Source organism: Canis lupus, chromosome 10 (genome assembly GCF_003254725.2).
Source record: "Canis lupus dingo isolate Sandy chromosome 10, ASM325472v2, whole genome shotgun sequence".
In the NCBI taxonomy this organism is placed as follows: Eukaryota; Metazoa; Chordata; class Mammalia; order Carnivora; family Canidae; genus Canis; species Canis lupus.
Window position 1 is genome coordinate 49,692,789 of NC_064252.1, and position 25,247 is coordinate 49,718,035.

The 25,247-nt window shown below is 41.4% G+C and overlaps 1 long non-coding RNA gene across 1 annotated transcript; it reads right to left on the reverse strand.

The window, feature by feature from the left end:
* Positions 1 to 10,504: 10,504 nt before the first annotated feature.
* Positions 10,505 to 19,137, reverse strand: LOC112671656 (uncharacterized). The gene is made up of 3 exons (XR_003143762.3): positions 19,013 to 19,137; positions 17,441 to 17,576; positions 10,505 to 11,039 (listed from the first exon to the last, which is right to left on the reverse strand). It is a non-coding gene; the product is annotated as an uncharacterized LOC112671656 (long non-coding RNA).
* Between the last annotated feature and the right edge of the window lie 6,110 nt (positions 19,138 to 25,247).

Consider the following 25,247-nt stretch of genomic DNA (forward strand, 5'->3'; position numbering starts at 1 on the left):
CCAGAAATGATCTACTGGCCCGACTCCAGTTCTTCTGCAAAGATTTTCATTAGTTTTATACTCAGGATAGACTCTTAAGTGTTACAAATCTTCATATTATTGAAACAATAATATAACAGCCATAAATTGAATAAAATTTGTTCAATGAGAAGGAAAATCCGCAAACAAAATGTGAACATAAAATATTTTTTTAAAAGGAAAGCAGAAAAACAAACTATAAGGGACATCTGGGTGGCTCAAGTTAGTCGTTCAACTCTTGGTTTGGGCTCAGGTCATGATCTCAGGGTCATGAGATCAAGCCCCATTATGGACTCTATGCTAGACGTGGAGCCTGCTTAAGATTCTCCCTCTCCCCCTCCCCCATCTCTCTATCTCACTCCGGGATCTAAAAAAATAAAAAAATATATAAGACGACAGAATTAAGACTAGCTTTTATCAAACAAAATGTAAAAATGAAAAAAAAAACAAAAAAATGTAAAAATGATAAAATAATGTATTTTTTAAATCTCAGATTGTATTTAAAATATACGTGTTAGAAACAAATGCCAGTAGAACACCTTTAAGTACATTCATTCATAGAATATGCAGCCATCAAAATGATGTAAGAATTACACCTGTGCAGGGATGCCTGGGTGCTCAGTGGTTGAGCGTCTGCTTTCAGCTCGGCATGATCCCACGGTCCTGGGATTGAGTCCCACATCAGGCTCCATGCAGGGAGCCTGCTTCTCTCTCTACCTTTGTCTCTGCCTCTCTCTGTGTGTCTCTGATGAATAAATAAATAAAATCTTAAAAAGGACAGAATTACCCCTGCAGAAGCTTGTGTGCAAATACAAAAAAGATAGTTTCTCTGCGGAGTGGCTGGAGGTTGAGAAAAGAGACAACCATTTGCCCTCGTGCCAACAACCTAATACATTTTAGTTCCTACCTCACTTATATAAGAGACTACTAATTATACTGTCCTAGATATAATATTTATGTGCACATGTATGTATATGTTCTGAGAATTTTAAGTAGAAGAAACCCACATGGTTCTGCATTTTGACTCTTAATAATGTCTCATTAACTATTTTTTCTTGACCTATCTGACAGTACATTGCAGACCTATGCTTTTGCCTTTAACATTACAGATGTCCTTCATGAGAACAAGGACTCTGAGTACAGTTCTCAAATGCAGGCATTTAACAGTGCTGTCACTGTTACTTTCATCTACAGCCCCTATTGCAATTTCAGTTGTTCCATTGGTAATTTTTTTTCAGCTACAGAATCTAGTCCAGGATCATATGTTAGATTATCATGGTTCTGTCCTCTGGAACAGTTCTTCAGCCATTGACTTTTGTAGTATTGACCTATTAAAGAATGCAGGACAGTTAAAATACAGATTTTCTTTCAGTTTACGTTTTTTTTTCTTTCCTGTGGTTAGATTTGTGTTATGCATTGTGAGCTGACATGCTGTGAGTGATGTGGCCTCCTAACATCACATCCAGACTCCATATCCCTTTGCCTTGTATTAATGTCCATTTTTATCAATTGGGTGAGATCTCATCCAGTGTCTCCACTGTATAGTTACTATTTTTCCTTTTGCAACTAGTAGATAATCTGTGAGGAGAAACTTTTGAGACCATGTTGATATTCTGTTCCTCATCAAACCTGCCCCTTGTAGATTTAGCATCTTTGATGATTCTTTTCTGAAAATATTTTTTACTGTGATGTTTACAAAACTGATTTTCTAACTACATCATTCTTTCTTTATTAACTAATTGTCATCCTACACTAAGGAAGAGATTTCCCTTTATCAGTATAGATAGCTATATAGAATATCTATATAGAATAAATGCTTTTTTTCTGACCATCGGAATGTCAATTACAGATATGATGCCCTTTTACCACAAATACTTAAGTGTATATTTCTTAAGAATGAGGATATTTTCTTGTACAACATAGCACAATTCTCAAAACCAGAAAACTGACATTAATACAATACCATTACCTAATCTTTTCCATAGTTCACTCATTGTCCCAGTAATGGCTGGCCTTTGTTAAAACAAAAAATAAGTCCAGGATCCAAATCAGGATAGCACAGTACATTTAGTTGCCACATCTCTATTCTGTCTCCTTTAATCTAGAACAGTTCTTCAGTCTATCTTTCAAAAATGTCAAGGTCATGAAACACACAGGTCAATTATTTTACAAATTCTCAGATTAAGATCTGAGTATTTCTGATATTTCTTCACAGATTGAGTTCACATGTTGTTGGCAGGAACATCATAGAAGTGATGGTGTGGCCTTTCAGTGCATCTTATTGTATCGGTTGTCCCATTACAAGGAGTTAATTTGGATCACTTGTTTTAGATGGTGTCTGCTAGATTCTTCACTGTCAAGTTAATATTTTTTCTATTAAGCATTTTGTAGAGATACTTGGAGACTGTAAATACTCTTGTTTCTCAGCAAAGTTTCACACACTAATTTTAGCATCCAGTGATATTTTTTGGCTGAATTAATTGTTACCCTGAGAGTTGCCAAATGGCTTTCCAATTCTATCATTCCTTTGACGTTTATTAGTTGGCATTCAGCTATAAGGAAAAGCTTTCTTTTTCCAACTTTGAATTCATGGATTGCTATTTTATTCAGGTCTGTTACTCTCATTTGTTTTAATGTCAAGTTGTCCCAGATTTGGCCAGTGGGAGACCTTTCAAGGTGGCTCCTGGGTCTTTTAGACATGTTCCCATCCTTTTTTGAAGACTTTCTTACTTTCCAGCACAAGTTATTTTCAAGTTTATCCTGTATTTTTTTCCTACCCAGCCATAGAACCAGCCATTTCTCCAAAAATCCCTAGTTTCTTTTAGTGGAGAACGGTGTTTGAATACTAAGATCTGGGCTTGCTGGGTTGCCATTGCATCTTTGAACAGAAAGAGCTAAGAAACACAGATATTAGAAACCACAAGTTTTAGTAACACCTCCAATTCCAATTCACCCCCACTGGATTTTTTCTTGTCTTTCCCCATTCCATATTTGCATCTTCTTCCACAGTGAGAATGCTGCCTCCCAACATTATCCATACAGAACGCTGAATTTTTTTTTTATATCGGTCATGTATTTTGCAATTAAAAAGAATCTTTTAGGTAAGCCCACAGAAAAAATTACACATGTGAATGTCATTCATCAGTCTGGTATTACAAAAGAAAAAAAAAAAGGTGGGAAACATGCATATGCTATCTCCCAGATAAATTTGGCAAATGAATAAATGGTACTAAATAACTACTTTCAATTCATCTAACATTTACTGAACCTCTACTTTGTTCTCTGTTTGTCCCTAATTAGATTGCTGTTTCTGGTTCCAAAATGATTTCTCATGAGCAAGAACTTGATAAGCAACCCGTAGAATTAATGTGAAATTGTATTAATGTGAAATTGTTCCTATTGTTTGACAATAGGAACAAGGAAAATGTTGAAAGAATGGTGACTATAGAGAGGAGCTGGTTCAAAGGCAACAATCCTAGCAAAGTAGGAAGTAGATTTAGTTGTAGGTACCAGGAGAATGGAAGCGAAGGGACAGATTAGAAAGACCTGATAAAGGAAGATTTTTCAGGATTCATTGACTAAATGGGGGAGTGAAGAGGTGAGTCACAGTGGATCTCATTTAGATATGGTAATAGTAGGTCTCTCCACCAGATGGCAATAGTGTTCTTGGTTTTTAATTTTCCATCATGCTAAAAGATTTGTAGTTTTAGCAACTTAAAGATCAAACAGATGGATTTGAGTTTCCAGCAACACTGTGAAGGATTAATACAGTATGGTACCAGCACAAAGACAGAAACAGACCAGGAGTGGATGAATCCCTATATGGAAAGGTTGCATTGTAAATCAGGGGGGAAATTCTTCAGTAAATTCAAACTCCATATTTATACACCAAAGTCTATTCCAGAAAGAGTACACTTATCATTATAAGCATGCAATAATGTATAGAATTGTTGAATCACTATAGCGTACCCCTGAAACTAATATAATACTGAATGTTAACTATACTCAAACTAAATTTAAAAAAAAAAATGTTTTTAAAAAGTCAAACCCAGAACTTAGATGGGAAAGGAACTCGTGAACTCCCTGTTACCCAATATCGGAAAACAGTCTTCAAAATCTTGTCCAGTTTTCTGGTTTAGAGCAGGAAGGTAAATCTGGTCCCCACTAATCATGGTTATAAGTAGAAGTCAAATATAGTTTTTTAGAGTTTTCTTCTTCATACAGAGCCTCTCTTTCCAGTTGCTTTTTTTGTTTTGTTTTGTTTAAGTAGCTCTATACCCAGTATGGAGCCCAACTAGAGGCTTAAACTCACAACCCTGAGATCAAGACCTGGGCTGAGATCAAGAGTCAGGCACAACTAACTGAGCCACCCAGGTTGTTTTTATCTGTTTACCAGTTGTTTTTATATGTTCGTTTATATCCCTGCCTACCTTGTTAGAAGTCTTCCTCAGTTACGTGGCCATTTCGTTTTGTTTTGTTTTCTGTTCTCTTAATAGAATAGGAGACTTTTGGAAACGTTGCTTGTGTGGGTGGGCTAGTTGACCATGAATTTCATGTAAAGCAGAGTTTATCAACAGTGACACCACTGACATTATGCACTGGGTAATTCTTTATTGTGAGAGGCTTTCTTGTGCATTGTAAGATACTTAGCAACATTGCTGGCCTCTACCCACGAGATGCCGATAGCAGCCCCCTGCCACAAGGTTTGTGACAGTCAAAAGTATTTGCAGACATTGCCATATGTCTCTAGTTGAGAATCACTAAAGATGACCTATCTAGGCAGTGAGGGGGCTCTTAAAGTCAGTATCTTTAGATATTTCCTCTTGAGGTGATCATATTATCCACATATTATCATATTATCCACATATTATCAATTTCTCTTGCCTAAAGGAGAAAGTGGGGGAAGAGAGCAGGGAGCCTTCAATATACATGCATTCACTTACTCTCCTGATTGAAATACTTCACACCCACCTTCAGCTGTGCCTGGTGTTCCTTCATTTGGAAACCATCTGTTTTCCCATCTCTGGAACCTAAATCTCTAGACTTTGGCCAGAGCGCGGGAGGAACTATCAGCCAGTGATATGGAGTGGGGGAGGGGAGATCCAAAATTGTCCTGATCCTCAGCCTTCATTCAACCAGTCTTCTTTAATACAACATCCCAATTCCCTCCCCTTTCACAGGTGCCACTGATCCTTGAGTCTTTTGAGGATTCTGGAGTGCATATTGAATTTGTTTTTATCTTTACTTAATGTCAGTTGACAGTTTGGTCTTTCAAGTCTGCCAAGTCCATTACCATTTGTCTGCTTTCTACCCTCTAAAATTTAGTTCTCTGGTATCCTCTTTCATTCTCTGTCCTTGGGATTTATGCCACCCCCCAAAATATCATTAGTGTAGTTTATGTGGGTAGGTTGAAAACGGTAAAAATTAGGTATGTGTTTCATTCTGTCATCCTCAACTGGAGGCTTCAATTTCATATACTTTTGATAGTTTTGTTATGTTTGCAATGGGCACCAGACATTAACTATTACTTTGGAATGTGGCTGTCAGGAGGAAGGGGACAGATGTGGCCTTCATTTCCTTCCTACTCCTTCTCTTTCTTACCTACAATATTAGATTTCTATTTTTTAGAGATAATATAGATTTTGATACAGGGAGGAGGTATTCTAAATGATAGGAGAAATGGTGAGATTGATGGAGGATGTGGGAGATTAACCTAGCTAAAATTTGAAGTTCAGGTTGAAGGGTATGAGAAATACAAATATAATAAATAGATAAAGTGGGACCAGATTATGAAGCCTAAAATATTAGTTTGAAGAGATCAGACTGGATCCAGAAGGCAGTAAGGAAGCATTTTAGACTTTCTGTCTGAGAAGTGATTGCTGAAAGTAGGTTTGTAAAAATTAACAGCTCTGACAACAGATGGACAAGAATAGGGAATGAATAGAGGCAAAGGAGCTTTCTAGGAGACTAGGGCTGACATCCAGATAGGAGTGATAAGGTAGGAGGCTACAGTGGAGGGATGGGAATGGAAAGGACAGATTGAAAAGTCATTGACAAGGAGAATTTGATTGTATTTGTTGTGAGCCGCTGGTATAGAAGTTAAATAGATCACTGTCAAACCCATAGAATTTTACATTCATGGATGGCAGACCTAAAATGTGTTAAATACTACTTTAGTTGTGGCAGGAAATGTGCCCCCTAGAGTACCATGTGATTTAGTTATTGAGAAAAGATCCAATGAACACAACTCAAGGGAAATGGAGGCTATTGTAAATCCACAGAGTGGCCTGACTGGAATATAAGGATTCCTGATGAACAGACAACTCTTGCGGATCACAGAACTGGAAAGAAACTGAAACCCTTTCTCTATTTCACTTCTGCTTTTTCAGTGAACACATCAGGGGCTTTTACAAGGCCCACGTGGGGGCCCTTCCAGCCCCTGAGCCCCATATAACCTTTCTGGCTACATCTCTGCCAACAACTGCATCTTCCCTCTTGTCTCAGTTCAAATGCACCTCAGAGAATTAGGAGACAGCTCCACCTTTCAAGTCAGGGCACAAGTTGCACATATCCGAGCCACCGGCTGTGACAGAGGCTGGGTCAGGAAAAGAGTGGTTACACAGTGATGTCCACTCAGCAGCAGCGATGAATACAGCAGGAGAACCGACCTGCTCTAATGAAACAATTATTTTAATGAATCTGAATTGGAGCAGAAGCTGGAACCTTTTGGTGTCCAACCTTACCTCTTGAAGGTGCAGTCAGATCCAGAATCCCCTTGCTACCTCACAAAGCCATCACAGGAGGCAAAAGCGTGAAGACTGTGGGATTGGCGTTGTGTGCTTGTTCCATCTGTGTAAGTAGTTTGCACCTCAGACTAGCGACTCTTCCTACGAGTCATCTGGCCTTTCTGACAGCACCAGACAGCCTCCTCCAGGCCTCCTTATGTGGTGTTTATCAGTAAAGGGCACAGTTTGCTGGCCTCATTACATATCCCCACAGAAATCCGTCTGCTGCAGAGCTCCATGGAACTACAAGTTTTCCCAAAAGAACTCAACAATTTTTTGACATCTCTGTAGTTGTTCAAGATGAAAGATCAGTAAACTGTGGCCAACTGGCCAGTCACCTATGTTTGTATAGAAAGTTTTAGCCATTTGTTAACAGATTGTCTGTGGTCGATTTTGTGTTCAATGGCAGAGTGGCAAGCCTAAAATTTTTAGTGTCTATCCCTTTAAGAAAAAGTCTGCTGACCCCTATTCTAGATAGCTCTAGAAATGATCAGCATTTTTTCGATGACCTCAGGTTGATGTAAAAGATTAGTAGCTACTCAGGAGTGGGACCCTTCCTTCCCGTGCCATTTCTATTGTTTCCTAATTCCATAATCACTTTGTGGACTCAATTTTGGGCCAGAAGTTACTCAGAGTCTCAAAAGATTATCTTATTGGCATAAGCAAAAGCACATATTATTGTACATTGATGAATTAAACAAGTAATTTGATCTAGATCACTGTTTATAGTTTTACACACACACACACACACACACACACACACACACACACACGTCTTTAGCCCGTTCTGGTTATTTACCCAAGGATTATGTTTTCTTGCTACATTCACTCAAAAATAATACTATGTGATTATTTCCTGCGTGATCTGGAATGTTGGGCCTTTCTCCAAATGCAGTCTTCTCATTTGTTTCCATAACATGGAGTTAACCTTTAGATGATGTGGTTGAGTTTCCTCAAACAGGGTATTAATTTTCACTCTCACAGCTGGAGAAACATAATCCTATTTCATGAGTTAGTGGACCAAAGAGCCTCCTACCTTCTCACACTATCCTCCTTTTAGAAAATAAATGTTAACCTGGTATCTTTAGGGATCATCTGCAATAAACCTATATTTTTAAGGGCCATTCCATACTCAGATGAGCATACTTAGCTAAGGCAGCCCACTTGGAACACATGAGTTTTAGCCAAGCAGTCAGTGATAAAAATACATTGCTGCAAAAGCTCTGATTTATCACTCTGGTGCCTCGTACATGGTTTGCCAACAAACTCTTCTTTGCCTGAAATATAGGATCTTTAAAGTCAGCTGCCAGTCTCTCTCCAAGAGGAGAGGGGGAGAGAGTTTACTGCTTTTGCCTTGTGAAGGAACCTCCACCCCCGTGTTCCTCCCCTAGGCTCCTGATTCAAACAGCACAAGTTGAGAAACAGGAAAATAGAATCTTCCTGCCTAGTCATGCAGCAGTTAGCTCTTTTGAATGAGAAAAATGTGTGTTCATAATTACCAAATTTGAAATGTATAGCCATCACTGCTTCTGGAAATTTGGGGCTGTTTCTGAGCCAGATGAGCTGCTCCCCTAGCCTCCTCCCCTGTAAGCGGCATCTAGCCGAAGCCCAGTCCGACCTGTCAAGCTCACCCTGCCCGCAGCGTCCTGGGGCCCCTCTCAGGTTCTACTTCCCACCCCACTCAGAAGCCTCCTTTGACACCTCAGCAAGAGACCACCTTTCGCTTGTCTTTCCTTTAAAAAAAAAAAAAAAAGATGTTATTTATTTATGAGACACACAGAGAGAGGCAGAGACAGGCAGAAGGAGAAGCAGGCAGGGAGCCTGATGCGGGACTCGATCCCAGATCCCAGGATTAGGACCTGAGCTGAAGGCAGACGCTCAACCACTGAGCCATCCAGGCATCCCTCACTTGTCGGTCCATGGACAACTCCCTCCCCCAACTAAACTATCAGGTCCTTCAGTCAAGAGGCCATGTCTTTTTCTGTTCAAAAAGAGACTTAGGTAAATTCACCAAGACCAAAGTGGGATTACTTACTTGTTCCCCAGCACACAGCTCAACATAGAAAGTCAGTGCCTTTGAGTGAATGTGAGTGAAAGGACTTCGATCTGCCTGAAGCAGGAACATCAGAGTTAGAAGAAGCCAATGGCCCCAGAGGCAGGAAAGTTCTAGAAAGGGTGTGAGTGAGAGAGCATCAAGGTGTGCAGCTGCTGCCGCTTTCTTCCTGGCTCCCCCGATACCCCAGTCTGACTGGCCGAGAGACCTCCATGTGCCACTGTGGAGTGCATCATTCACACCATCCTTAAAGAAGATCCCCTTGTATTTCAGTATCATGTCTAAGAGTCACTTAGCTCTGGATCCACACTGCAGAAAATGTGAAGCACCTATAGAAAAAGTACCCTGGTGCTGGAGATCTTATTTTAATTATTTCTATCAAAGTTCACTTTTTGCTCAGTATCTGATTTCATTTCAGGCTGACTTCCTCTCTTCAGGCACTGGACTCATGAAAGCTATATTAATTTATTTATGTGGTCGCATAATATCAGCAGATCCCTTTCCCCTCCTTCAGGCTGCTGGCCTAGCTCAAGGCTCTTATCTCAGAGGAGGGATGTGACAATAAGAGGCAGAGAAATAAGAGTGTCTTCCTGGCTTTTGGTTCTAGAAGCAGCCCTTAGGAGAAAGAAGGAAAAAAAAAAAAATCCTAGCAGCCTAGATAAAATATTTGGAAGAAAATCTAACAGGAATAGAAAAAAAGGTTCCCTGTGCCTGAGTGGATGAAGTAAATTTCTGGGCAAATCCCAAGAGCAAACGTGTCAATGCTGTGTCCTTTATGTTACTCCACAGGTTCACCTAGGGAAGGTGGAACAATCCCAGATGTTTTTATGGGGCCTGGGAATAAAAAGGACATGATCCTCATACCCTCAGCAGAGCCTCAGGAAGGTTGCAAGACTTCAGAAAAGAAATGGGTACGTGGGGGTCCAAGGCTTGCAAAGTCTTCAAGGCCACAATGAGAAATGGAAGCACTTCTCCTTGTGCCTGAGAGGATACCACAGAAGTGGAGGGTGCTGGCGAACCAGAAGAGGTCATGAAACAGTATGGTTCAGTAGATACCAGTGGGGAAGGACGACATGGGAGTCAGGTTCCTTACTCCCTCTACTGCTTGCCCCACCCCACATCATTGTGTACCTTGGCACCTCATAAGGCCCTGCCAGAAACTAGACACAATCCCAGGGAAAGAAGAGATGAAATCTATAAGCGCACTCAGATTAAATTTCTGATAATGCCAAGAGATGGCAGCTAGAAATAAAAATTAGCTTATATTTCTTATAAATTTGTGGCCTAATTAATGTACCCACTGCTTATAGTTTATATACCCCCCAAAAAAACATTTCTCAGAGAGGAGCAGTGCTCAACTAACCACTTAAATGTCTTCCTAACAGGTTTTAAGGTTTTAGCAACCAAATTGTGAATATATTATCCACATATGCCTTCAAAGGAAAGGGTCTCTCCTAATGATAAGGTGTCCATATTCTCTGAACCAGATTCAATTCAAATGATCTGACAAGTGTGAAGGCTGCATTTCAACACCAAGAATTTTTTTTTCTTAAAGTTAAACATGAATCTAACTCTAATTTTAGTGTCAGCTGATTAAGAAACTATGTAACAAAAGGCTAAGATATATTTAGTAACATTGTAAGTTCATTTCTTTTATTCATTACAACATTTATGCATATTTGAGATGCAACCCATGTGGATGAGCACATTTTTCATTCAGTCTGCAGACAGAGCACATGCACATGGGTGTGCACATCCCTTGAGGTGATTCCACAGCTCCCAGGGGCCTGAGGTCCACAGGTTGGGACCTGCTGAGCCAGTGAATTTGAAATTGGTCTTATTTGGAAAACCCAATATGTATGATGGCAGTGTCTTGCAGAAATACCTCTTTTAGTATTCCAGTCTGTGGGCTCTGGCAGAAATAATAGTTTGCTGCAAAACAGATCACTCTTTTTTATTTGCAAAGTCTTCATACCAGCTGAATCACAGCTTGCTTTTCACTTCTCGTAACACCTTGCAACATCGCAAAATATTTGCTGGCGTTTGTGAAGGGCGGCTGCAGAATTAGTAAACTGAAAGGAGGCCTGCCTTTCCTCCCACCCTGTCAGCACCTTCTGTTCTAGCAGACCGAAAGGCAGCTTGAGAACTCTGATTGCTTCTCCAGATTAGGACAACTCTTGGCACTGTAGCCCGGAGCAAGAATGGAAGCAAAGGAAACGTTAGGGAGTTTTGCAGGTGCCGGTACAGAATATTGTCACTTTACAGAATCAAATTTATAAAATGACTCCATGAAGGTGCATTGCTATGGTAACCAGCCTTCTCAACTTTTAGATCTGTAAGTAAAGATGGTGTGGGCCATTTCTATTTGGGAGTATATAATCTGAGTTTAATGAATAACTACCCATGCTCGAACTCCTAGTCATCTAAGCTCATATAATGCTAAACTAGGAAGGAATCTTAGCAATTACCTGGTTCCACTTCCCAAGTTTATAGATGGGGCAGTGAGACCCAGAGAGGTGACACTACACAGCTAACATATGTTAGACCACAACCCATGTGGTCTCACCGAGTTGTCTAGTGCCCTTTTCTATATACCAGGCTGCCTTTCTGAATGGACTCCCCCAACTTCCACCCAACTTATCCACCCAAGTGGATAAGAGAAATACAGCCACAATTAGACATGGGACATCATCACTTCTTATTGAGATGACAAATAAAGTATTATCAATATGCCAGTGTCTAAGTAAGCATCTTTCTCCATCAGAGTTAATCAGAAAGTCCACATTCTGGCAACTTTGATTTACCGAGAATGATAGGTAGAAGGGCAATGGGGTGGGGGTGGGTAGGTATGGAGTGACCTGATGATCGAGTATTATGGTTCCATCATATAGCATACATGCATTACATCGAACATAATAAGGTAAACTTCCTTTACTAATTTGATTAAAAAAATACCCTTTAGGATTTTTCAAGGCCTTTTGAGCAATTCACATTACACAAATACTTGCAAAGGTGCTTTGGATAAGAACTTTCTTTCTAGTTAGTGATTCACCAGGCCACAGAAAATTTAGCTACTAGGAATCTCCTTAGGTTCTTATAGAGAAGAACAGCAGAAGTTTAAGAATATTCAGTACCATTCTTTTAAGCAAATCAAAGTCCAAAATTAAAACTAAACCATGAAATTAAAGAGTGTTTCAGAGTATTACTTCATCTTAAAAGGACATATAAATACAAATACTTAGTCCCCCCAAAATCTTTAATGTGTGCGAATCATCTGGAAAGCTTGTTAAAAGGCAGATTCTGGTTCATGAGGTCTGAAGCCAGACCAGAGATTCTGCATGTCTAGCAAGCTCTCAGCTGGCGTCAAGCCTGCTGGTCCTTGGTCCACACCTTTTATAGAAACGGACCAGTTGACTAGCTGCCTATCTCCCAAAATGCATTTCCTGTGAAGGTCAACCCTGACTTTGAGAACTGTGACCACCCCAGTCACAGGAATCCTTTTGGCCTCTGAATGCCTAGTGCCCTTACTGTATATGTCTCCACGAGGCACTTGCGTACCGCAGTGTATTATGTTCCATGTGGGCGCGACTTATATGTCCAATCAGATCATAACCCTGTGTGTGCAACACAGATGCTGAATGGAGAACTACTGATGGCTGGTTGATAAACTGAAGATTATTTCCTCCTTCCTCAGGACGCTACACCTAACCTACCCATGAGCTTAAGACTTAAATCAAACCTCTGGTCTAAGAAGCGTTGAGTCTGTTCTGTCTGTCATCTCCCCTCCCTGTAAGCTGACCTCTAAGAAACCAAAGGTTGTGTGGATAGTTCTGACTGGACATGTAAAACAACCAGCTGTGAGGACAAAAAGGGAGGTAAGGATGGATGCCTATCACAGTGGGAAGGCTGTTCACTGGTGCCATTAGGCTGCTGGAGGAGCAGCACTGGGGTACGCTGGAAAGAACACAGGCTTGGAGGCCAAACACACCCTGGCGCGGAGCCTTCTTCTGTCACCCACAAGCTGTGCATCTTTAGAAAAGTTACTTAAAATTACTGGGAATTTATTACTTCATCGGTAAAATGAGATACTCTCTCCTGTGGTTGTTGTCAGAACTGTAGAAAATTTGTCGTAAAATTGCCTGCCATGATGCTCAATGAAAGACAGATGTTAATCCAGCATCATTGCTTCCAATTTAAAATGGAAATTGAGTTTGTCACCCACCCTCCATGCGAGAAAGCCCGCTGGAGAGTTTACCAGCAGGGTGACATCGCCATCTAGTGGCGTATTGCTGCCTAACCCTCCTTCCAGGATTCGGTCTTCTCCCCCACCCCCACCCCCCCATACCCCAGTACCTTTGATGGTCATTTGATTCATTCATTCATTTCATTCCATTTATTGAACACCCAGTGTGTGCCAGGCACCGATTTGGCTGCCAAATCTACAACAGTGAACAAGATAGACGCGGTCCCTGCCTTCAGGGAGTTCGTGACCAGATGGGGAAGATAGAAATTAAATTTTGAATTCAGATTGTAAAAAGTAGAATGAAGGAGTATAGGACCCTGTGACTTTGTAATACGGCTTCCCCAGGGAATCGCCATGGAAGGCAAAAAGAAGAAGCCAGCGAAGAGACCACATCAGGGACATTTCTCTGGGTGCCTCGACTCAGATTTAGGACCAGAATCCTGCCAATCCCGGGGCGGGGGCGGGGGGGGGGGTGCTCCAGTCTCGAGCTGTGGTATCTTCCATCAGCCACTGAACGTCCACCATCCCACTCCCTGCGAATCACTCTGCACACATGATCACCACGGATCTTCTCATGTGATCCTTTTACAGACAATATTCAGGGGGGTTAAGTAACTTGCACAAAGATATAAAATGACATGTCAAAGACAGGATCCACACCCAGTCTTTCTGCCTCCAAAGCCCACATCCTTTCTTCTACTCATGCGGTCTCCCTGATGCCAAGCCCAGTCTCTTTATTCTGCTGCTTGCTTTGGGCTGAAAGGAAATCATTAAGAGGAAGTGTTTGGGGAGAATGAAAACGCAGAGGGAAAATGAAATAATAGCTTGATGGGTCATGTGTGAAGGGCAGAGAGGAAACTGCTAGCTTATGTTCCATCAGTGTGCTTTAGAAAAGTAAACCTGAGAGATCTCCTCCATCCAGAAAACAAGATTTCCTAGTAATGTTCCTTATGCTCTTTGGATTTAAAATGTGATGCAGCTGCTGCTAAATTAAGATGCTTTGAGGGATCATTTGGAGAGGAGAGGTTATTCTCTGAATTTCTGGATATCTATGGATTACCCAGCAGCAAGAGCAAAGCTTCACTGGGTCAGAGAGTGGCTGCAGGCTTGTGCAGTGTGCAGGGTAACCAACCATCCTGGTTTGCCCAGGACTGAAAGGTTTCCCCTAGGACTTTCAGCTTTAAAGCTGAGGCATCCCTGGGAAAACTATGACCATTGGTCACCAGAGAAATGGGTCTGATATAGCCATGGAAGGTAGGCCAAGGCAGTTATTGAAACCTAGGGTCCAGTGGAAGCCTTGGTCATAGCCCAAGGCAGAAAAGGTGGGACAAAGGGCAAAGGGTGGTGTAGGACTCTCAGCAAGATACTCCTGTGCTGAGTCCCTGGGTTACTGGCCCAGAACTCCTGCTCCAGGACCTGGGAGCAGAACTGGTTGGCCTATGGTAGAGAACAGATATGACAGCAGAGTCAGGCTGGTCTGTGCCTCAGTTTCCTCATATGTAAAAATGGGATGGAAAACAGTACCTACCTCCTAAGACTGTATAGGAACTGTAAAGTGCTCAGAGCAGTGCCTGGCCTTTGAGAATACATGACCTGTCTCCACTGAATTCTCCAGAAGACAAGCTCACATGCAGCCCTGAATTTCCATAGCTCAGTTTCCCTGTCTTGGTAAAGTGGAAACCAAAAGCACTGCCAAACCTTTCAGAAGAAACAGAACAGGACACAACCAAAAAGAATATGGATAGTGGTTAGGAATTTGTACTATGAAATAAAATTACCTGGGTTATATCCAGCTCTGCCATTTAGATGGGCAGAGCTGGATATACTCAACAAACACGTATGGGCCAGGCACTATTCTGGGCACTTTATAGATAACAGGGCAGTTAATTCTCATAGCAGTCTTATCAGGTAGAAACTGATATTAATCCCATTTTACAGATGAACAGACTGAGGCACAGAGAGGTTATGGTTTGCTCAACTCACACAAGAAGCCAGAACCTTGGACTAGTTTTCTTGACATCTCTGTTCACCTCACTCCCCCAGAAAACCAGGGATAATAAACTATGGTACCTCCTTCATAAGGTTGTTATGCAGATTCAGCTCGATCAGCTATATAAAGCACTTATCAAAGCATCTAGAACATAGTTAGCATTCAATACTTAAACACAAAGTGCCTTACTACTTAATTAGGAGTGACAATACCTATATTATATGCCGTAATTATCAAAAATATAACTGGCAGTTGAAGAAAGTGGCCAAATGATAAAGTAGTAAAAGTCTGGGGTAGAGCAAGGTACATACAATATCCTGAACTTAGGAACAGGAGGGAAGCCTAAAAGATCCTATTTGCATGACAGACCTTATAGGGAGAGGTGGTGAAAAGAACATTTTGGATTCACGATTGGTTCCTAAATTCCAGGCTTTACTTTCCTGAACTAAGAGAGACAGTAAGCAAGTCCTTGTCTCTGGGAAGAAGTCCTAGAAGCCCCAGATGGGAAAGCTGAGGTATCTGGAGAGGCCCACACCTGGGCCTGGGGTTTGGATGGCCAGGGAGGCCTTATAAATAATGCCAACTTTTCTTGCCAAATGCCGTGGAAAGCCTGGGCAGGGTCATGGCTCCAGCCCATGTTCCAGATTTCTCTCATGACCATACCCCTGCTTGCCAGCCTGAAACCACTGTTGTCCTGGAATTACCTCCCTGGCTTCATCCTCTTCAACCCTCATTTTTGACTCACAGGACCCAGCCCTCTTCCTTCACCTGCTCTGTTGATTCGTTCTGATTCCAGGGAAGACACAAGCCCATCAACCCCAAGTAGGGGGACCCTGAGGGCAAAAAGGACTGGCCAGGGACTGGTGAGGCAGGAGGAATATCTCTGATAAGAGATGTGGTGATATTGTGCACAAATAGCTCTGGAGTCCTGGCAAAGTCCTAGGAACTCACCCAGGTTCTTCATTAGAGGGAGTGTTAAACTTCACTTTGGAGACCTAGTAAGAGTTTTATGTAGCATCAGTGAGAGAACAAGAACTCTTGTCTAGGGTGAGTGCCAAAGACAGTAAACATCGAATGGACACGGGCTATCCAGCCAAGTCACATTCATCTCTCTTTCTCCCACCTCCTAAAAAGTGATTGGAGCTGTGCTCTTGGGCTCAGGGAATTCTCAGCTGTGCTGCTTTGCCCCCAGATGGATCTTCTGTCTCTCTTGAGCTTTTTCACATAGACAGCTGGATTGGATGGTACCTGGTTTGCATTTCCATCTGTTTGCATTTCCCTGGTTGCTGCCCTCCTCAAATCACTGGCAAAAGATTGGCAAATTCTGTCTCTCACCATTGGGTGGATGCTAATCCCTGCCCTAGGCCAGTATCTCCGGCCCCTTGGCAGGGGAGTGCAGGGGGAAGGGTGTGTGTGTGCCGGATTTGGGTGATGGCTGCACAACCTTGGTGCCTGGCATTTCAACTCTGGCTTCTGGGGCCTTAGGTTGTGGGTAGGAAGCTGCAGAGTAGAGCCACCCTGTGGCAGAGAGGTGCACAACAATAGGGAGACTACCCAAGGTGATCTGTGGGAGGAAATGGGCATCTGGGGACCCTGCTGGTCAAAGGCTATGGCATCCTCTCTCACAAACTGATGTGTCTGGGGAGATGCAGCTAAAGTCACCACCTAGCTTCCTGCTAGGAAAGCTTCCAAGACTGGAATTGGGCTCCAATTGGGTTTGAGGGGTGGGCCACCCACATTGTGCATTTGAGTCTGCATTCAGTGGTCCCCTGGTCCAATTTTGCTTAACAGTAACACATTCTTTTTCCACGAATGTTCTGTTTTGTTCTACAGATCCTACAGGAGATAGCATAATGATAAAACCTCTGTGCTTCCCACTGCTGCTACAAAAAGACCAGATTAAAATTTTATGACACTTTTGTTTTTGTTTTTTATGTATGCTGTATGTGAAAATATCTATTACGCAAATCAAGTAGTCTGCTTCCCATTGCCAAGCATCTCTGGCACAGGAGCTGTAAGAAGAAGTGTAATGAACATAAAACAGTTTTTAGAATCCCTAATTTGGTGGCTGGTAAAGGAAGCTGGCAAGCCCCTCTCTGCCAGTGCTGCCAAAGACTGTCTGTTGGGCATGTCCTTGCTCAGCTCACGATGCTGCAGAGGAGGGGAAGAGGTGGCTCTCCTTGGACTTCATCCCAAAGCAACCCCCACCTTTTTAACACTCCCATTCCTGTCCTGGGGAACTAACCAGTGTCCTGCTTGCTGCCCTCCAAGGATCTGTGGGCTGCTCAGTTGTCACTGGCCTCCTTACTTAATCCAATGCCTACAGATGGCATTCCAGTTCTAATCCTCACCAGAGAAGAGAGCAGGGTGGTCACTGTCATCTTCTCTTGTGGTCACTGTCATCTCCCTGACGCCTCTCCTACTTTAGCACATTTCTTCTTTTAACTGGGAAGAGAGGCCCTTCTGATCTTTCTGAATGGTTCAGCCCTTATTAAAAAAAAAAAAAGACTTCTACAAACAATCATAAGAGAATATTATGAAAAACGATATGCCAACAAATTGGACAACCTGGAAGAAATGCATAAATTCCTAGAAACATATAAACTACCCAAAGCTAAAACAGGGAGAAATAGAAAAATTTTTACAGACAAATAAACAGCAAGGAATTTGAGTCAGGAAAAAAAAAAAAAAAACTCCCACCAAACAAAAGTCCAGGACCAGATGGCTTTACAGGAAAATTCTACCAAATATTTAAAGAATTAATACTTATCCTTCTTAAACTACTCCAAAACAGAGAAGAGGAAGGAAAACTTCCAAATTCATTCTATGAGGCCAGCATTACTCTGATACCAAAACCAGATAAAGACTCCACTAAAGTAGGAAACTATAAGCAAATATCCCTGATGAACACAGATGCAAAAATTCTCAACAAAATACCAGCAAACTGAATTCAACAATATATATTTTTTAAAGCCTTTATTTATTTATTTGAGAGAGAGAGAAAAAAAAATTAACAGTGGGGATGGGCAGCTGGAGAAAAAGAGGGAAGCAGACTACCTGCAGAGCAGGAAGCTGGATCAATCCCTGGACCCTGTGATCATGACCTGAGCCAAAGGCAGATACCTAACTGACTAAGTCACCCAGGTGCCCCAAATTCAACAAATATTAAAAATATCATTCCACGATTAAGTGGGATTTATTCCTGGTTTGCAAGGGTTCAATATTCGCAAATCAGTCAATGGGATACATCACATCAGTAAGAGAAAGGATGAGAACCATATGATCATTTCAATAGATACAGAAAAAGCATTTGACAAAGTACAACATCAATTCATGATAAAAACCTTCAACAAAGTAGGTTTAGAGGGAGCATATCTCAACATAATAAAGCCCACTTATGAAAAACCCATAGCTAACATCATCCTTACAGGGGAAAAACTGAGAGTTTTTCCTCTAAGATCAGGAACAAGACAAGGATGTCTACTCTCATCACTCTTATTCAACACAGTGCTGGAAGTCCTAGTCATAGCATTCAGACAATAAAAAGAAATAAAAGGAATCCATATCAATAAAGAAGTAAAACTTTCACTATTTGCAGAAAAAATGCTATTCTATGTAGAAAACATGCAAGACTCCACCAAAAAGCTGCTAAAACTGATTAATGAATTCAGTAAAGTCACATACAGGGGCACCCGGTGGGTCAGTTGGTTAAGTGGCAGAGTATTGGTTTTGGCTCAGGTCATGATCTCATGCTCTTGAGATCAAGCCCAGAGTCTATCTCCATGCTCAACCGGGAGTCTGCTTGAAGATTTTCTCCCTCTACCCCTCCCCACACTCTCTCTCTCTCTCAAATAAGTAAATCTTTTTTTTTAAGTCAAAGGATACAAAATCAATGTACAGAAATCTGTTGCATTTCTACACACCAATAATGAAGCAGCAGAAAGAGAAATTAAGTAAACGATCCCATTTACAACTGCACCAAAAATAGTAAGATACCCAGGGAAAAAACCTAACCAAAGGTTGAAAGCCTATACTCTGAAAACTATAGAACATTGATGAAAGAAATTGATGATGACATAAAGGAAAGACATTCCATGCTCATGGATCAGAAGAACAAATATTGTTAAAATGTCTATAGCTACACAAAACAATTCACAGATTTAATGCAATCCATATCAAAATACCAACAGCATTTTTCACAGAGCTAGAACGAACAATCCTAAAACTTGTATGGAACCACAAAAGACCGCAAGTAGCCAAAGCAATCTTGAAAAAGAAAAGCAAAACTGGAGGCATCAAAATTCTGGGCTTCAAGTTATACTACAAAGTGTAGTGATCAAAACAGTATGGTATTGGCACCAAAACAGACATATGGATCAACAGAATAGAGTAGAAAATCCAGAAATAAACCCACAACTATATGGTCAATTAATCTTCAAGTCAGGAAAGAATATCAAATGGGAAACAGTCTCTTCAACAAACAGTGTTGGGAAAACTGGACAGCTAGCTACATGCAGAAGAGTATAACTGGATCTCTTTCTTACCCTATACACAAAAATAAATTCAAAATGGATTAATGACCTAAATGTGAAACCAGAAAACATAAAAGTCCTAGAAGTGAGCACAGGCAGTAACTTCTTTGGCATCAATTGTAGTAATTTCTTTGATATCAGTTGTAGCAACATCTTTCTAGATGTGTCTTCTGAGGCAAGGGAAACAAAAGCAAAATAAACTATTGGGACTACATCAAAATAAAAACTCCTGCACAGCAAAGGAAACCATCAACAAAATGAAAAGGCAACCTACAGAATGGGAGAAGCTATTTGAAAATGATATATCCAATAAAAGGTTAGTATCCAAAATATATAAAGAACTTATAAGACTCAACACACAAAAAACAAATAATTCAATTAAAAACAGGTAGAAGATATGAACAGACATTTCTCCAAAGAAGACATCCAGATGGTCAACAGAAAAAGATGAAAAGATGCTCAACGTCACTCATTATCAGGGAAATGCAAATCAAAACCACAATGAGATATCACACCTGTCAGAATGGCTAACATCAACAACACAAGAAACAACAGGTGTTGGCAAGAATGTGGAGAAGGAACCCTCTTACACTGTTGGTGGGAATGCAGACTGGTGTAGCCACTCTGGAAAACAGTATGGAGGTTCCTCAAAAAACTAAAAATAGAACTACCTTATGATCCAGGAATCACACTACTGGGGTTTTACCCAAAGAATACAGAAACACTAACTCAAAGGGATACGTGCAGCATTATTTATAATAGCCAAGATACAAAAGCAGCACAAGTGCCTATTGATTGGAGAATGGATAAAGGAAGATGTGATATCTGTATCTATAGATATAGATACAGATATAGATAGTGGTATGTTATTCGGCCATAAAAAAGAATGGAATTTGCCATTTGAAACAACATGGATGGAGCTAGAGAGTATAATACTTAGTGAAACAAGTCAGTCAGAGTAAGACAAATACCATATGATTTCACTCGTATATGGAATTTTCTTTTAAAGATTTTATTTGAGAGAGAGAGAGAGAGTGTGTGTGTGTGTGAGGGAGAGGGAGAGGGAGAGAGAGAATCTCAAGCAGACTCCGCACTGAGCACAGAGCCCGACGTGGGACTCGATTTTGTGACCCTGAGATCATGACCTTAGCAGAAACAAGAGTTGGATGCTTAACCAGCTGAGCCACCCAGGCGCCCCTCATATGTGGAATTTAAGAAGCAAAGCAAACAAAGGGGAAAAAATAAGAGAGAGAGAAAGCAAGAAACAGACTCTTAATTATAGAAAACAAACTGATAGTTATCAGAGGGGAAGTGGGTGGAGGGAGGGGCTAAATAGGCGATAGCAATTAAGGAGTGCACTTGTAATGAGCACAGGGTGACGTATGGAAGTGTTGAATTACTATATTGTACGCCTGAAACTAATATAACACTCTAAGTTTTAATTTAATTCCCTAACTGGAATTAAAATAAAAACTACTTTATTTTCATAAAATAATTAAAATAACAAATTAAAACATAAAAATAAAATAAATAAAATAATTATTTTAACTAACCCTAATTAAAATAAAAACTTAAAAAAAAAGTCTTCATGATCCGTACCATCAAATGAACTGTGTGACCTGCGGCAAGTCAGCAAACCTCTCTGGGCTATAGTTTAAACACCTATAAAATCAGGAGGCTGTTCTGGAGGGATCTGAGCTTCTGACCTGGGCTTTAATTATCCTTGTTCTCAAAGAAGGACGTCCCCCTGCCCAGCTCAAATCTCTCAAGAACCTAAATCATTCTAACAGGAAATAAATGATTAACACGCATGGCATCCTAATCAGGAATACTTCAAGAGTTTCCATCCTTTTTCCTGCCAGGCAGCAGTCGTACGCCCTGCTCCAGCTCTCCTAAATCAGGATCTCTGAGTGGGTAGGAGGATGAGAAAGCACAGTGCTAAAGGGTTTCTACCTCACAGCTCCCCGCCACCGCCTGCCCCAGCCTCTGGAGCCGGTGTGCCTGGACGCAGCCCTGTCACCCTGAGCAGCTGCGTGTTCCCCCACAGCTGGCTGCCAGCACCCCGGGAAGGGCCAGGACCGGCCCTGCTTTATCCCCCAGCAGTCCCAGCCAAAACAAACAGGCCGGATTTGCATGACCTCCCCTGCAGCCTGAGAGAGCACTGCCCATGTGGGGGAAACAAGATAATATTTATGAGAAACAATAAAGTCGAAATGCAGCATGTGCACCTTGAAATTCTAGGAACCATGAATTGGAGGAGCACTTCCTGACCCCCTGTGCAATCTGTACTCGCAGGGCCTGGGTGGGGGGAAGGTCATGTGCAAGGGCACACACATGTATGTATATTGACTGTCTCCTTGGCACTTGCTAAGCGTTCACTCGAAGCATCAACAGCCCTAGGAAGCTGTACTTAGAAACTCTAATTCCTCCGGAGCTTGCCAGTATTCCAGGGTCAAGTGCAGACTTTTAAATAGCTGTAAACTAGATTCTGACCTCAGAGCACAGGCTGGGCAGAGAAGGGCCCAGGGATGCCGGGGAAGCTGAACTTAGGAGGGAAGCCAAAGCCTGCTCCTTACCCTCCCTATCGTCCCTTCCTCCCCAGCCTCCCAAACCCATCCCTAACATACACACCAAGAGCATTAAGTCTCAGAGTGGGCAATCAGGTAAAAGAGACACTGTCTGAAGCTCTGTGTGTGTGTGTGTGTGTGTGTGTGTGTGTGTGTGTGGCTGTGCCCAGTACTTGATCTGGGGATGACCACAAGAGGCAGTGTTATAATTTAAGTCAAGTTTTCTTTGGCACCTGCGTGCATCTTACAGCTTATCCTCTTTGTTCCCATCCCAACCCTCCTCGGGCACCCTTCCAAGTAGCTCTGTGCAGTTCAACTAAATTTATAGGACACTCCTCCACTCAGCACTGTGCTGAGAAACACAAAGTCATTCTGGTACCAGGTCTGTTGCAAGCCCTGTGACCTTGGGCTTCTCAAGTGACTGTGTTCTTGCTCTACCTTGGAGAAACTGGAACAATGCAAGAAAGATGACAAGGAACTCATGCCCAAACAAAAAGCCTAGCCTTCTCATCCAAAGACCGGCAAATGAACCTATATTTGTATGTTTTAAGTTAAAATAAGATGTTGAAGGCTGGGGTATTTCATTGTCTTATCTGCTCTAATCAATTTTTTCAAGTAATCCATCCATAATAGTCCCAACTGAATTTGATGAAAGCTACTGTGATAATATCTTAATTCCTAATGTTTTTGTTAATGTTTACAGTGTGTAAGGGACCACAGAGACACTGTACTAGGGCCAAAGGGAGGATGTCCTAGAGGGGCAGGGCTTCAGCCAGGCACACTGATGCCTGTAAGATCCATACATACTCACGTGTGTAGCTGTTGTTCATTTTTGCTGAATGAACATAACAAAACTTACACGTTCATTTAGTGTTGGTGGATATTTGGGTTGGTGTGTGGCATGAAACATCCTTGTATAATGTCTCCAGGTATAGAGACATAAATGTGGATATGATATAGATATGGGGAGAGAGAGAGAAGGTGAAAGAAAGGGAGAGAGAGAGAGAGAGAGAGAGAGAGAGAGACTGACTCTAGGGCATATACTTGAGAGTGTAGAATTGCTGGGTTTCCAGGTGTGCTTACTTTGCCCCTTACCAGGAAGTGCCAAATTGTTTTCCTAAACTAGGACCATTTTATACTCACGCTGATAAGATAGGAGTTCTGGTTGTTCCACATTCTTTCCAGCATTTGTTATTATTGGACTTTTTAACTTCTGCCTATCTGGTGGATATGAATTCGGTAGATTTGATTTGCATTTTGTAAATCAAAGGTTGAGCATCTTTTCACTTGTTCATTGCCCATTTGTGAATGTCCGTTTATGTCTTCTGTCCCTTTTACTATTGAGAGTGTTTCTCTTTCTTCTTCATCCATTTGTGTCCTTCATATATTCTAGCCACTAATCCTCTGTTAACGTATGTTGCAACTATTTTTTCCCAGACTGTGGCTTGCCTTTTCACTCTTGTTAGAATGAATCCAGATGAACAGAAGTTTAAGATTTTAATGTAGAAATATGCATTAATAATTTCCTTTATGGTTTCCGCCTTTTGTGGCGTATTTGATATAATATTTCTTATCTTGAATTCATAAACTTACTCTGTAGTTTCTTCTAAAAGATTTTTTAAGGGATCCCTGGGTGGCGCAGCGGTTTGGCGCCTGCCTTTGGCCCAGGGCGCGATCCTGGAGACCCGGGATCGAATCCCACGTCAGGCTTCCGGTGCATGGAGCCTGCTTCTTCCTCTGCCTGTGTCTCTGCCTCTCTCTCTCTCTCAGTGACTATCATTAAAAAAAAATAAAATAAAAGATTTTTTAAATTATGCTTTTTACATTTAAATTTCTATTCTATCAGAAATTCATTTTTGCAGCGCCTGGGTGGCTCAGTCAGTTAAGCATCTGCCATCTGCTCCAGTTCTGGTCTCAAGGTCCTGGGATCAAGCCACACATGAGGCTCACCACTCAGTGGAGAGTGCTTCTCCCTCTCCCTCTGCTCCCCCACCCCCCTGCTTGTGCACACGCTCTCTCTCTCAAATAAATAAATAAATAATCTTAAAGAAAAAAAGAAATTTGTGTTTGTTTGTAGTAAAGGCCCATTTTCTTTCTTTTTTTTTCTGTATGAGTGGACACTAATTTTTGGTACCATTTATGGAATGGCCCACCATTACCCTTGCCTATCTGTTGTAGGCATATGCATGTATATGTATGTATATGTCTGTTTCTAGTTTCTTCTATTCTGCTCTATCATATTTGTATATGCATGCATATGTTTGTTTCTAGATTCTCCTATTCTACTGACCTATTTTTATATCCTTGCACTAATCACACGGTTCTAATTTTTATCTCTTAATCAGACATCCTGATATCTGGTAGGGTATCTTTTCTTTTTTAGAAATGCCTTATCTATTCTTTCCTCTTGTCTCTTCCCTATAAAAATTTTTAAATGGTTTGTCAAGTTCCCGAAAGAACCCTAGTAGGCAGTGTCATGGGTAAACAGAAGAAGTGGGGAGGAACATTTACATGTAGAGCAGTGAGGGCCATTTGGGGTAGAACAGGATCCAAACCATGCAAGGTGGTGCCAGGGACCAGACTGTATCTGAAGTCCAGGGGTCAAGACTACCAGGGCTTTGACCAAGACCACCTGGCATGGGGACACTTGCTAATGTCAAAAAGTGATGTGAAGCTGTCCCTACCTGTTTCTATCAGTCTAGTGACCCAGGGATATCATATAGGCACTAAACCTCTCTCATAAATCTCCTTTGGGGGAGTTTATAAAGGAACTGGAATTATTTATTATGGAAAAGAAAAACTAGGAGTAACTCAGATGTTGAGGACTTTTCCAGACTAAGGAGATAAGGGAAAGTGGAAAAAGAATCCAGAATTGGAGACTCAGAATCACAGGGGTTAATTAGTGCCACAAAGAAATAAACCTAGCTGAAACCATGGCCCTGGCCTGTTTTCTCCCAGAGAGGATGTAAATGGTTCTAGTACAAATCTGTGTCCATTGCTGGGTGGGTTGGTTGGTTTTTTAAGTAACACTTCCTGAGATTTACTATGGGTCTGGCTCT